The 12,613-nt window shown below is 41.8% G+C and overlaps 1 protein-coding gene across 2 annotated transcripts in view; it reads left to right on the forward strand.

The window, feature by feature from the left end:
- The first annotated feature begins 1,264 nt into the window (after window positions 1-1,264).
- The window catches only part of cfap92 (cilia and flagella associated protein 92 (putative)), a 247,952-nt gene continuing 236,603 nt past the window's right edge, over window positions 1,265-12,613 (forward strand). The window contains exon 1 of one of the 2 annotated variants that reach the window (XM_059944096.1): window positions 1,265-1,397. The gene's annotated coding sequence lies outside the window, so the exon portion shown is untranslated. The remainder of the gene's footprint in view (window positions 1,398-12,613) is intronic. The other variant, XM_059944097.1, reaches the window with a different exon arrangement.

Raw genomic sequence — 12,613 nt, forward strand, 5'->3', positions numbered from 1 at the left:
ATGGGTTGTCTCAAGAACTCTCACCATCTACCCTGTCCTCTTCTCATTGCTACCATCAGGGAGAAGGTACAGGAGCCTGAGGACCCACACTCAACAATTAAGACAGCTTCTTCCCCTCTGTCAGTCCAGGAACCCAAGAACACTATCTCATTATTTGTTTTTCTTTTGTAATGTTCAGTACTATGCAAAAGCCGTAGGCACAAAGTATAGCAAGGGTGTCTAAGACTTTTGCACAGAACTGTAGTCATTCTGTTTTGCACTGTACTGCTCCCAGGAAAAAACTAATTTCATGACGTATGAGTGATGATAAATCAGATTCTGATGTTGACTGAGAGTGTGAAGAGGGCAGGAAGAGGGGAATCATGGTTGGGAAAGGGGAAGAGAGAGAGAAGAGGGAGCGGGAAGCACCAGAGAGACATTCTGGTGATCAATAAACCAACTGTTGGAATCAAATGACATTGCCTGGTGTCTCAGGGCTGGATGTGTCTGCATCCACGCCACCCCTGCCCCGGCACTCCTTCTCTACCACCTACCCCACACCCCTCATGCGATACTCCACTCTCACCATTCTCAACACCTGCTCCTGCTGGATTTACTAAACCGCTCTCCATTACCATGCAAAATTCTTGGGCACCCTAACTATACATGTGTGCCTAAGACCTTTGCATAGTACTGTGTAATAATTTTATGTCTTTTTATTTTTCTGCTGCAATGTACTAACACATTTCGAGTCATAGGGCAGTGATAATAACCTCATTCTGACTTTGACAATGAGATACAAGATGGTGTAATGGTACAGTGTGGCCTTTAGGGGTCACTGTGGATTTATCTTTGCTCATTAATGTCCTCAAAGAAAATAAAAATTTTTTAATCTGATAAATGACTAATGAACGCTTCTGGTCTCTGAAGGAGCCATTAAAATTCATCTATCTACTAAACAATAATTTGATTCAAAGCCGGAAACAAACTAAATTGTTGAACAAAATTAAGTTCAATTTGATATAAGGCACGGAAAGGATTTTTAAAATAACCCTGGCTTAATGAAAAAGGCTGGTGAACCCTTTGAAGCTGGGAATGACTGTGTGGCCATGATCCAGTTTGACACAAATTAGTTTAATATGTCAGCTGCTTGTAATGATTGCAAAATGTTTTTTTTTCATAAAGATTAACAGAGCTTGACTATTAAAGATCTTGATGAGCTAGACGATTTAAGTCTAGGCTGTTATATAGAATTATTACCAGAACATTAACAGAATATTGGCCCCAGGAATAATCCTGGACATTGGGAAATAAGTCCAGGAGTTTGACATTATTGACATTATATTAAATGCTGGGAAATGCTCTGGTTTAGGGGGAAACAGAAAATGAGGGGTTGCTCTTCCAGGATTCGTGTTCAAGTAAGTGAAAATGTTTTCCTTGCTATTTATCCAATGGCTTCCAGTGTTCCCTTTAAGATAGACGGGCCTAATTGCAATTCAACAGAAACATTCTGAATGTTGGATGTGTATGTGGCAAACAGCTAGCAATTTCACAGAAGTGTCTGAAATAGTCCTCATTTGATTTATTTGTGAAATTGGCTTAATGTTTTGGTGGGTTCTCGGGGTGATAACGAGTTATCTTAGCCAATAGGTGTGTGTTTTGTAGATTGCGTAGCGCCTGCTGCATTACGGTTTAAATCTCTCATTACCTATCCATCTTCCTCTTGTTCGTACCATCAGGTTTCTAGCTCATTAAAGTTCCAATTTCTAAGTAAATTTTATTATCAAAGTAGATACATGTCACCATATACAAGGTATGTTTTCATTTTCTTGTGGGTATACTTAGCAGATCTACAGAATAGTAGCTATTACAGAATCAATGAAAGATCAACCAGAGTGCAGAAGACAATTGTGCAAATGTAAATATGGATAAATAGAAATAAATAATGAGAATATGAGATAAAAAGTCCTTAAAGTGAGATAAATGATCGTGGGAACATTTCAATGCAGAGCAAGTGAGTGTGGTTATCCCCTTTTATTCAAGAGCCTGACGGCTGTGGGGTGGTAACTGTTCTTGAACCTGGTCATGTGAGTCCCGAGGCTCTTACACCTTCCACCTCAGTGGTCCCCAACCACCGGGCCGCGAAGCATGTGCTACCGGGCCACAAGGAAACGATACGAGTCAGCTGCACCTTTCCTCATTCCCTGTCACGGTCACAGTTGAACTTGAACACACGCAAGGTCATCAGTTGCATTAGCACCAGGGGTCACTGGTGGACCACTGGTTGGCCTTGAGTAACCAGCGGCCTCGCGCAGCTGGCGAGACGCCGTTGGTACTGGCCTGGAGCGCGGAAAGATAGGTGCCACCTCTAAATCTGTTCAGCACACTGAATATTCGATGGGAACCTGGTGCTAAAATATTTGCAGATGACCTAATTTGGGCCCGGTTTCGTAAGTAGCAAAGCAGCTACCTCGCTGCGATCTACTGAAAGTCATCCCTCGAGCCAAACTTTGGTCGGCCGAGAGATCCTACCAACCTACAAGGTGGGCGGGCACGCCCTGTTGCACTCCTCATTCAGTCAGTTGCTCTCTCTGGACTGCGACCACCATGGACCCAGTAGGGGGACCTCAAGCCCTTACCTTGTCCTCTCACTGGTGTGTTCCAAAAATTTTATATGTTCATGCGAGGGAAAATATGCGCTGTGTTTAATATTAAATTTGTTAGATAAACGCTTTTAGAAACAAAATTGAGTGTATTAGCCACTTATAAGTGACTCATTGTTGACTTATCACCTATATACCAGTCGTGATTAACACCCCCAGCCACCCCCCCCCCCCCCACCTCGGCTGGCCGGTCTGCAAGAATATTGTCAATATTAAACTGGTTCGTGGTGCAAAAAAGGTTGGTGACCCCTGTCCTACCTGATGGTGGCAGTGAGAAGAAACCATGACCTGGGGGCGTGGGATCTGAGGGATGTTGCTTTCCCACACCAGCATTTCAAGTAGACACGAGGAAATCTGCAGATGCTGGAAATTCAAACAACGCACACGTTTCGGGCCGAGACCCTTCATCAGCATTTCAAGTAGATGTGTTCACTAGTTGGCAGGGTTTTCCCTGTGATGTACTGGGCGGAATCCACTACCTTTTGTAGGATTTTCTATTCAAAAGCGTTGGTGTTCCCATACCAGGCCATGATGCAGCCAGTCAGCACACTCTCCACTACACAGCTATAGAAGTTTGTCATGGTTTGAGATGCCATGCCGAATCTCCACAGACTGCTAAGGAAGTAAAGGCACTGCTTTGCTTTCTTTGCAATCGCACTTGTGTGCGGGGTTGAGGACAGGTCCTCTGAAATAGTAACACTCAGGAATTTTAAGTTGCTAGACCTCTCCACCTCTGATCCTCTGATGAAAAACTGGCTCATGGACCTCTCCAGCTTCCATCTGCTAATAATAATAATAATCTTTAGGATAATGAAGTTTTATTTCCATAATGTGGTAATATTGCATAACTTTCAACATTTCATCTTTTGCAAAATTTCTAAAGTCACAAATTCTTGAAGAAAACTGCTTGAGGTCCTCACCGTTATATGAATTTTAGAACATAGAACAATACAGCACAGGAACAGGCCATTCAGCCCACAATGTTGTGCTGAACCAGCTAAAATGCAAATCAAAAAGACCCAAACACAAATCCCTCCTACCTTCATCTTCTGTATCCCTCCATCTTCCTTTGGATGTGCCTATCCAAACATCTCTTAAAAGCCTCTAGTATATTTGCCTCCACCACCATACCAGACAGCATATTCCAGGCATCCACCACTCTGAGTAAAAAAAAACTACTCCTCACCCCCCCCCCCTTTGAATCCACCCCCTCTCACCTTCAATGTATGCCCTCTGGTATTAGACATTTCAACCCTGGGAAAAGAGATGCTCCCCGTCCACTCTATCTATGTGTCTCATGGTGTTTAAACCTCTATCAGATTTCCCATTCGCCTCTGGCATCCCGGAGAAAATGACCCAAGTTTATCCAGTCTCACATAGCACATGCTCTCTCAACCAGGCAGCGTAAGCCCATAGCAGGGTGACCAGAACTGTACACAATTCTTAAAAGTATTACCTTTTAACCCTGTTTTCTTTGTTCTTTTGCTATTGTTCATTTAATCATGTGTGATGACTTCCTACTTATTTCAAAGAAATAAAAGTAGAAATTCATCCCTGGGGCACTGATTTATTTTTCCTTTGGAATGGTTAGAAAGGAAACTATTCTTGTTGCAAATGATGCCTGTCTGAGCAACATGACATTGAATGTGGTTATATTTAAGTCACCTAAATGAAATAAAGCAGATAATTCAATATTTAATATCATTCAAATTTCTTTGGGAAAATAAAACAAATCCTCATTGTGTGGAATAGTCAGAATATACAGATGTAGTGAGGCTTCTCTTCAATATGGTGAGCCAGAAACAGCAAGTTGAAGCACATGTTTTTTGAGATGCCTTCAGGCTTTGAAATAAATGCTTTAATATAGGGTATTAAGCAGATAAAAGCCAATTCAGTTCACAGATTTATTAATGTCTTCTGAAGCATTGTGGCCTATCCAGTTGTGTTTAAACAGTAAATGCTGGCAATATCCAAAGGGTCTTCGATCTGAAATGTTGACCTTGTTTCTCTCCTGCCTAACCTGCCCATTGTTTCCACCATTTTCTGGTTTTATTTCAGATTTCCAGCTGCTGTATCTCTTGGCTTTCATTTTAAAGTTTATTTAAAGCCTTCCACTGAACATTCATAGTTTCCATTATTGTTTTAGTACTTGGAATGTTTGCTTCCTTAACAAACAAATTGATTCACGTACAGCTGTCTGGTCATAACATGTTTATGTATGGATTTTCCCCTCAGCAGTGAACGAACTCAGCCTTCTCAGCGACAGTAGCCTAGAGATATTCTTCGATCTGGTAAATGAGATTTCCTGGATCTGTGTCCCTAGTACTTGGGCAGCCAGGAGAAGTGCCTCTGGAAACTGATATGCAGGTTTTCAAATGTTTAAAATATAGGCCAATAAAGGACAAGCAAAATTGTAATGATGTAACTGATATTGTTAAAAAGTGAAAAGTAGAAACAAATTAAGTTCAGACTGATAGGTAGGTGGTTAGAAAGTTGCTATCCTCTGCTAGAAAGCTGTGGAAATGGCTGCTCAGTTCAGAAACATCTTTAAAAGCTGCACATTCCATTTTCAGAAGAGACTTTTTTTTCTAATGAAGCTCTGGTGAATTGCTGATATTGTTCAAAGATTTTGATTAAAAGTTAACTGTAGAAGGTAAAATCTACGCCTCACATTTCAATCATTTGGACATACTAAACAGCATATTAAACAAGGTGTTATAAATTATGAAACTTAAAACTGAGGCAAGTGCTAGAAATTGAAAGGAATCCTGGTGTCCTCCTCATCTAATCCATACTGTGGAGCAGTTTAAATTACATTCTTAATGCAGCACGTTAATACTCTTTGTACTAAATCACTGTTTCCTGGGATGAGATTTAGATTTAAGGCAGACGGAACAGCTGTTTATTGCGGTCAGAATATATTGAAGTAGAATCCCATGAGATAGCAGGCATCAGTTGTTGTGTTGCCATGGATACAAGTAGGATGTGAATGAGGTTCCTTTAGGGGTTCTTTTTAGCTCCTGTGTACCAGACACTTCCTCACTGAATGATTAACTCTTGAGTTACCAAATGCATTTTCAGTATGCTTATACATTTTAAACAAGTACTAAATAGTATAAAATATATTAAGAAAGTAAGACTGTGGGATAGTTAATAAATATCCAGTCGACCCCACGTTTTCAAACAACACACACAAAATGCTGGAGGAACTCAGCAGGCCAGACAGCATCCAGGGAAAAGAATAAACAGTCACCGTTTCGGGCTGAGACCCTTCTTCAGGACTGTAAGCATGAATTTCAGCTTTGGAAGAATAGAATATTGTTCTGGCTGGACTCTAGATAAAGAGAGTGAACATGTCACAGCTGGTGCGATAAGAACAGTAGAAGTGTTTGGAAATGGAGTTCAGTTTCACCAGATGCCACAATACACCTGCTCCATTCAAATATTCTATTGTTTCTCTTCTATTTATATCTGCTTTGCACCCCCCTCACTTGCTTCCTTCTGAATGCAATTAGATTGTGGGTTATTTCTCCAAGCAATAGCCACAGTCCAACTCTTTGCCTGGGTGACAGCTTTGTTTTAGCAATCAAGTGAACTTCCCAAAGAGTTCATTCGCTTGCATTAGAGGAGGAAGGATAGCTGGTCTTCGCTCTCATTAAATATGGAGCCCTCGGGCCAGATTTAATGGCTGTAGACTGAAGAGGAAATCTCAGCTCTTGGCGCTCAGCAGAAAGCGCTAACTGCTGGACAAGCTGAGACATTGAGATGGTGTATTATTCATGCAGTGATTTTTGATGTATATTTGTAGAATGTTTTATGTATTTCATAGCTATGTACTTGATAGCTGTCCTTGCATTTCTATTTGTAATATTTGTAGTCGGAGACGGCAGATGACTATATTAGCTGAAGTAATGTAATATGGTAACTGAATTGCAAGGCAAAGAGAGGTACTTGGGTGAGGGAAAGGCAGGAACATTGGCAAAGTTTGTAGTGCTGCTACACCGCAAAGTTTATAGTGCTGCTACTGGGCCAAATGGCCTGTTTCCATTCTCTCTCTCTCTCTCCCTCCCAAGGTTGGCCAAATGAAATTTGGCTAATTAAACTTTTCAGAAATCTGATGGGGGAGGAGCAGAAAAAGCTGTTCCTAAATTGAGTATGGGTCTTTAGGCTCATGTACCTCCTCCCTGATGGTAGCAATGAGAAGAGGGCATGACCCAGATGAAGGTCCTTAATGATGGATGCTACCTTCCTGAGGTACCTCCTTTTAAAGATGTCCTTGATGGTGTGGAGGTTAGTGCTCATGATGGAACTGGAATGTATTGATAAAGAGTGCATTCTTTATGCACTTGCAGTTTATTCTCTAGATTAGGGGTTCACAGATCCCTTGCTTAATGGTTTTTACTCCATGGCATAAAAATGGTTGGGAACCCTTAACCCCTGCTCTAGGTGTGTGATGCACTGAAACTTTTTGTTAATCCTGGAGTGTGTTTGATAGTACAGATACCAAGATTAGAGCCATGGTCCAAATGTCAATTTACAGCATTGTTGATCTTCAAGATCAGATCCTTACATTCAGATTTATGGGAAACCTCTTAGAAAATATCAACCTCCCCTATATGAAATGACTTTAACAGTCACTTTCAATCCAGGGCTAACTGTATAATTGATAGTTTGTGATATACAACATACAAGTGGTATAGGTAGGGTTGATTTTTCCCTGTATCAGAGGAAAATAGAACTAGCATTCATAGACTAAAGTAAGAGGGAAGAGATTCAGTGAGGATATGAGGGGGACCTTCTTCATCCAGAGTGTGGCAAGTATCTGGGATGCACGCCCTTGAAGCATTTAAGAACTGTCCAGATGAACTGCTGAATCGCTGTGGAGCAAGTGCCAGTGATGGAGGCAATATGGAGGGTGCCCACTGGTCAGCATGAACTAGTTGAGCTGAATGGCCTATCGTGGTTCTTGGTGGTGAATCATTTTAGTCCAAGGACTTTGCCAAAGGAACTCCTCAGGTCACTAGTTTAGCTCCATGCATTTGCTTGATGTATGGTAAAGCCTAAATTGGCCATCCAGCATTTCTGGCAAATGTCAGAGCAGCCTACATGAGAACGTTAAATAAAGTGACAAATGTAATCAATTTGGAAGTAACAGACTCTCCATCCAGTCCCTGAGTTATTTTTATTGGCTCTGATTTCTGTGCATTATTTCTGACATAGCTCTGTTGCTGGACCACACACATTTAAGAACAAAAGAGAAAACAGCTATCCTGCTTTTCACCAAGATTATAGTTGTCATGCTTTCTTCTCACTGCTGCCATCAGGAAGAAAGTACAGGAGCCTCATGACTCTTACTTCTCAGTTCAACAACAGTTATTATCCATCAACCATCAGGCTCTTGAACCAAAGGGATAACTTCACTCGACCCATCACTGAAATGTTCCCACAACTTATGGACTCACTTTCAAGTCTTCATGTTCTTGATATTTATTGTCTATTTCAAAGTTATTATTTATTTATTAATATATTTGAACAGTTTGTTGTCTTTAGCACACCGGTTGGTGTGGTCTTTCATTGATTCATGGTTATTTTTCTTTCGTGAATTTGAGTATACCTGCAAGAACATGAATCTCGGGGTTTTATTTGATAATATATTTATTTTGAACTTTGAACTTGACCATCTTCTTCAGCACCACTTTCCTTACACTGTCCCCATATCTCTCGATGCCCTAAATATCCAAATTGTTTGTATTAAGATTTTTTCCTATTGTGAATGCTGCTTTTCTGATGCTGTGTGCCTGAGGCTGCTGCAATTATTTTTAAATTTCAGCCATGTGTACTTGCACTTGCTTGGGTGGCAGAGTGGAGATTCGTCTCTACCAAAGCAGGTGCAAGGCGCTCCTCCCCTCTGCTAGGTACATGTAGGTCACCCTCGGGTAAGGTGCAGCACCTGATTAGCACCCCCCAACCCCGATCCGAGTCATGTGAAACGGGTGGTGGATGGTCGTCTGAGCAGTTGGTCCATATCACAAGTCCTGGCTATGCAACCACTGACCCCAGGGCAGAGTATTGATAATGACTACGGTCACCCGTCTTGTAAAGACACTGTCCAGAAGGAATGGCAAAACACTTCTGTAGAAAAACTTGCCAAGAATAATCATGGTATGATCGCCCACATCATACAAAAATGGCACATAATGATGATGATAACGTATACCAGAATCAGGTTTATTATCACCATCATGCGATGTGAAATTTGTTAACTTAGCAGCAGCAGTTCAATGCAGTATATAATTTAGCAGAGAAAAAATAATAAATAAAATTTTAATAAATAAATAAACAAGTAAATCAATTATGTATATTGAATAGATTAAAAAATATGCAAAAACAGAAATGCTGTATATTAAAATAAGTGAGGTAGTGTCCAAGGATTCAATGTCTATTTAGGAATTGGATGGCAGAGGAAAAGAAGCTGTTCCTCAATCGTTGAGTGTGTGCCTTCAGGCTCCTGTACCTCCCACCTGATGGTAACAGTGAGAAAAGGGCATGCCCTGGGTGCTGGAGGTTTTTAATAGTGGATGCTCCCTTTCTGAGACACCGCTCCCTGAAGACGTCCTGGGTACTTTGTAGGTTAGTACCTAAGATGGAGCTGACTAGATTTATAACCTTCCACAGCTTCTTTTGGTCCTGTGCAGTAGCCCCTCCATACCAGACAGTGATGCAGCCTGTCAGAATGCTCTCCATGGTACAACTATAGAAGTTTTTGAGCATATTTGTTGACATGCCAAATCTCTTCAAACTCCTAATGAAGAATAGCCATTGTCTTGCCTTCTTTGTAACTACATTGATATGTTGGGACCAGGTTAGATCCTCAGAGATCCTGACACCCAGGAACTTGAGACTGCTCACTCTCTCCACTTCTGATCCCTCTGAGGATTGGTATGTGTTCCTTCATCCTACCCTTCTTGAAGTCCACAATCAGCTCTTTCATCTTACTGACGTTGAGTGCCAGGTTGCTGCTGTGGCACCACTCCACTAGTTGGCATATCTCACTCCTGTACGCCCTCTCATCACCAACAGAGATTCTACCAACAATGGTTGTATCGTCAGCAAATTTATAGATGGTATTTGAGTTATGCCTATTCACACAGTCATGTGTATATAGAGTAGAGCAGTGGGCTAAGCACACACCCCCGAGGTGCGCCAGTGTTGATCGTCAGCGAGGAGGATGTGTTATCACCAACCCGCACAGATTGTGGTCTTCTGGTTAGGAAGTTGAGGATCCAATTGCAGAGGGAGGTACAGAGGCCCAGGTGCTGCAACTTCTCAGTCAGGATTGTGAGAATGATGGCAATAAATGCTGAACTATAGTCGATGAACAGCATCCTGACATAGGTGTTTGTTGTCCAGGTTGTCTAAAGCTTATGGATGTGACAATGAACTTGACATTGACGTTGGAACTAGTTTATTAAATCTCCTTGCACTCCATCCTTCCCTTGGTAAGGGAAGTCAAAATTGTATATTATACTCCAGGTGAGCCTCAAAGGTCTGATACATTGCAATACCATCTTTTATTACCGGCACCTCTGACTTTCATCAGTACCTTTTTAATCATCCAATGATGCAAAAAGCATTGCACATGTGATAAGACAATCAAAAATGAAACAAGCTGGGTGAGAACAGAAGGGGAGACCAGAGCTGCTCTATTTGCTAAAGTAACTGATTTGTTCATTGTACACAGAGTCAAATTAAGCCAGATCCTGGGTTTAAAGAGAGCACATTTGCTGAAGATATGCCTAGGCCCAGAAAAGAAATCATATCTGTCAAGCAGAAGGCTGCTAAAACACAAAGTGATCATTAGGAGGTGAGTGTTGTTGCTGAGGAAAGCATGCCAGAGCAGAAGGGTAAAACGTTCAATAGCGCATACAATTTTTACATGCCTTAATTTTGATTAAAATAATTCAAAAAGCAAGAATTTACTCTTGCAATTAGGCCTACAGACCATAAGATAGCTAAAAGAGGTAAAAAAAATTATTATTTTTAACCTCACGTATTTTTATTAAACACAAATTTAGCATAAAAATAATTTGGCCTAAAACCCACACTTTAGACTTGGATCTGTTTGCTTAACATGCTGAGGGGGTGGGGGTGGGGGTTTATTCTTGGTTTACAGCTACAGAAGATGAATATGGTGATCAAATCTACAGCCACAAAGAACGCAATGCAGGTAGGAAGTGGGGCAGCATGGTGGGGCACAACACCCCACAGTACCAGTGAGCTGGGTTCAGTTCCGGTCACTGCCTATAAGGAGTTTGTACATTCTCCCTGTGACCATATAGAGGTCCTCCAGGTGCTCTGGTTTCCTCCCAATTGGTAGGTTAATTCATCGTTGTAAAATTGTCCTGCAATTGGGCTAGGGTCAAATCAGGGGGTTGCTGGGCAACACAGCTCATAGGGCCGGAAGGGTCTATTCTGTGCTGTATCTCAATACATTGAAGGAATGAATACGAAAGCCCAATTGATGGACCTTTTTCTAGCGATGAGATGATGCCATTGGCCAATCCAGCACCTATTCCATATTATTGCCCTTCAGAAGATGGTGGTGAGCTGCCTTTCTGACCTGTTGCAGTTTTGCGTCTGAAAGGTGTAATAGTTTCAGGGACATTTGTTGCAGTCGAGGTTAAGTTTTGGAAATGTATGTCCAAGTTGAGACAGTATTCGATTTGGAAGTAGTTTGCATTTGACTCCACCTCATCTGTTCTCAAGATGAGGCTTTCCTTTCCAGGACATCAGAAATGTCTTCCTCCTTCAAAGAACAGGGTTCCCTTCCTTCATTCAACTTGTCCCTCAAGGACCCAAACAATCTTTCCAGGAGAGACAACACTTCACTAGCAAATCTGCTGGGGTCATCCATTGTGTCTGGTGCTCCCAATGAGGCCTCCTCAACATAGGTGAGACCCATTGTAAATTGGGGTCTACTTTGCCAAAAATGGAACTTCCTGATGGCCAAATACTTTAATTGCCTTTCCCATTCTGACATGTACCATGATGAGGCCACCCTCAGGGTAGAGGAGCAACACCTTATATTTGTCAGGGTAACATGAATATCAATTTCTCCTTTTGGCAAAAAATCTGTCCCCCCTCCCCTCTTCTTTTCCCCACTCCGGCCTTTTACCTTTTCTCACCTGCCTATCACCTCTCCCTGGGTCCCCTCCTCTTTCCCTTTCTCCTATGCTCTGCTTCTCTATCAGATTTGTTCCTCTCCAGCCCTCTACCTTTCCTACCAACCTGGCTTCACCTATCACCTTCTAGCTCTCCTCCTTCCCATCTCCTGACTTTTTTATACTGGCATCTTTCCCCTTTTTCAATCCTAAGGAAGGGTCTCAGCCCCAAATGTCAACTATTTATTCACTTCCACATATGCTGCCTGACCTGCTGAGTTCCTCCAGCATTTTGCATGTGTTGCTTTGGACACTCAGGTGCCTACTTTCCCTCCTAAAATATAGAGGGTGTGGGTTTAGCAGACGATACCCGGAAGAGATCCGGGGAATTGTTCAGTGCATAATGTAGCTTGTTCACCTTGTAGATTATGAACAATGGTGCACCAGCAACTGAGAGAATAAATATTTTCAGAAGGTTAGTATGGTGGCAATCAAGCAGATTATTCTGTCACATTCCCAGCCATCCAGGGAAGTGGGGAGGGTTCAGTCACACTTCCCACTGCATTTGCTCAATATTGGAAAGGACCTGGGAGTTGGGAGGGAATGAGTGATTGCATCAGAATTAGGATGGAGTGTGACTTGGAGGGAAACATGTAGGTGGTGATATTTTGTATGCCAAGCTCCCTGTCCTCCTTGGTTATGGAGGTCATAGGATTGGAAGGAGACTTGTCTGGTTGCTCCAGAGCAGGTCGTGTAGCCCAATGGAGAACATTTCATCGTAATTTTTTATAGTCTTCGGTGAATAATTTT

Source organism: Hypanus sabinus, chromosome 19, assembly GCF_030144855.1.
Source record: "Hypanus sabinus isolate sHypSab1 chromosome 19, sHypSab1.hap1, whole genome shotgun sequence".
NCBI lineage: Eukaryota > Metazoa > Chordata > Chondrichthyes > Myliobatiformes > Dasyatidae > Hypanus > Hypanus sabinus.